The following is a 2850-nucleotide window of genomic DNA, read 5'->3' as shown; positions in this document are numbered from 1 at the left end:
CCACAGCTGCTACAGGTTGATCCTGGCAAAGAATTTCAGGGTGCAGTATCGTCGTTGATGAAACAACAGAACCGCAAAATACGACGAGGACATACCGCAATTCATCGTGATCAGGCAATTGTTGAACGATTGAATCGAACGCTTGCTGAGCGTTATTTGGATATCAATACGCGAAGGAAATACTTCAGAAAGACAAGACCTCGTGAATGGGTTGCAAGATTACCGAGTGTGATAGCTGCATTAAATAATGAAATTACTCGTGCAACTGATATGAAATGTATTAGTGCGATCACAAAAAAAAACATATACCAATACAACGACGCGATTTTTCAAAATAACCAGTGCTAGGTAATGTTACTGTAAGATATTTATATGAACCTGGTGAGCTTGAAGGTGATAAAAAAAAGAGCGACTGATCCTATTTGGAGTGTAACTACACATACAATTTCCAGCATAGTAAGATCAACGGGTAGACCTGCAATATACAGATTAGATTTAACTGCTCCTCAACGTGGCTTTAGACGTGAGCAATTGCAAGTAATTCCCGAGGATACACAATGACCACCGCGATCACTTTTGTAAGGTGCCAACCCCCCTACGTCGATTACATTCAAGACAGGTCAGCATCACATTTTCGCGTGTATGACCAAGACTACTATCTTTTCTATCTACGGTAAATTGTCTTGGATTATTAAGAATATTGCTCCACAACATTACTGTGTTACAGCTCGCACACTGATTATTCTGTTGTTGTTTTAATTTCATGATAAATTCAGCGTCAAGATCAAAGTCGCGCTTGTTTTGTTTTTTTATTACATTGTTTATAACTAGCTAATTTTTTTCTTACTATATCATCGCTAACAACATTTTATTATTATTATTTTTTATTAACCCCGTAATAGGTTGACCACTGGGTCGGTGAAACATCCCAAGGTCACCTTACAATCAAACATTTCTGGTTATCAGATAATCTAGGGATAATAAATATAATCTGCAGAAAAAGAAAAACGCACACACGCATTCATACATGCATATGGCACACATTCTAGGTGACATGGACTTTGTGATATTATAGTATTTTGTTCCTGTTTGCCATCAAGTCACATACAAGTTTCGTGTTCATTATTGAGGTCCATTTTTGAAGAAATTGGTCCTCTTTTTTATTTACCTTAGCAGTGTATTTTTCAACTATTTGCTTAAAAGAAAAAATTGAAGGATTTTTCATATTGAATCTGCAAGTATGAATAATGTTTTGCCAAAATAAGCAGGAAATTACACAAACTGTCCAGTTGTTCACTTCCTAAGAATGTTTCTTTTTGGACAAATGTACAATATTTGGGCAAAAGGGTGCAAAAATTTCAATAAAGTGGTACCAAAACTGTGAAGTAATACTGCAATCATAAAAGAGATGCTCAATACTTTCATTTTCACTCTTACAGAAAGTACATTTGTTGTCATCTAATATGTTCATTCTTTTCAGAAAATCATTATTAAAATTAGGCAGGTGTTTGGACTGTAGATCAGACTCTCAACATTCCATTTCCAATATGTCTCAGATAGTCCCACCTGACTCTGTATTTCTAGAGCTGTTTCGGACATAGACAAACCCTATGTTCAATTCCCTTGATGTCCCAGACTACCATTTCTATGTTGAATTCTTCATATGCTTCAGACTACGATTTCGGGTTAAATTTCCCATATTCTTCAGACTACCATTCCCGTGTTAAATTTCCCATATTCTTCAGACTATCATTCCCGTGTTAAATTTCCCATATTCTTCAGACTACCATTCCCGTGTTAAATTTCCCATATTCTTCAGACTATCATTCCCGTGTTAAATTTCCCCTATTCTTCAGACTATCATTCCCGTGTTAAATTTCCCCTATTCTTCAGACTATCATTCCCGTGTGAAATTTCCCATATTCTTCAGACTATCATTCCCGTGTTAAATTTCCCATATTCTTCAGACTATCATTCCCGTGTTAAATTTCCCATATGCTTCAGACTACTGGTCCAGACTACCGTTCTCATGTTAAATTCCCCATATACTCCAGACTACCGTTCCAATGTTAAATTCCCAATATACTCCAGACTACCGTTCCAATGTTCAATTCCCCATATACTCCAGACTACCGTTTCAATGTTAAATTCCTCATGCCCCATATACTCCCATAAAACTACTCACATCGTATATGTTAACAAGACAAACTGCCAACGACTTTGACTGGTATGTGTTTGACAAGTCCGGACTTGAACTGCACATATAATTTAACCGAAGTAATAACTATTCACAGTTGCTAGAACTCTTTGTCTTACAAGCAAAAACAAAAACACAACTAGATCATTTTCTGATCTGTTCATTCCAGTTTTTCGTCCTTGTATTTATTACACGTGTACTTCTTAGCCCGACGACCAAACTTCAGTCGAAAGCAAAACTTCCCAGATCAGCTCCTACCAAAACCGCTATGCATACCTCATTTTTTTAAAAGCAAAACCATTATCATTAAAGGGCTCATATTGCCAGAATACAATTTGCTGAGAGTTATGAGCAACGATTATATGCCATTTTGAATGCTGGCGTGTATTCCTGGATATTGATGTTCCATTTGTTTTTTCCTCATCTGTTTTAGTTTGTTAACTCATTGCCTTTCTAGAATGTTTTCCGAAATCATCAATGTAAATTGTTACATTTTTCTCTTTCTTTCATATTCTCTATATTTGCAAATGAACTTTCCTTGTGGAGGAAATAAAGATAGATCGATCGATCGATCGATTGATTGATTGATTGGCTGGTTGGTTGGTTGATTACAAGAGTAATCACAGATGCTAAAGACGAAGTAATGAAATGTG

The sequence above is a fragment of the Sinohyriopsis cumingii genome, chromosome 2, assembly GCF_028554795.1.
Source record: "Sinohyriopsis cumingii isolate HCF-2022 chromosome 2, ASM2855479v2, whole genome shotgun sequence".
Lineage (NCBI taxonomy): Eukaryota > Metazoa > Mollusca > Bivalvia > Unionida > Unionidae > Sinohyriopsis > Sinohyriopsis cumingii.
The sequence above is the reverse complement of the archived record's forward strand: the minus strand, read 5'-3'. Positions refer to the sequence as shown.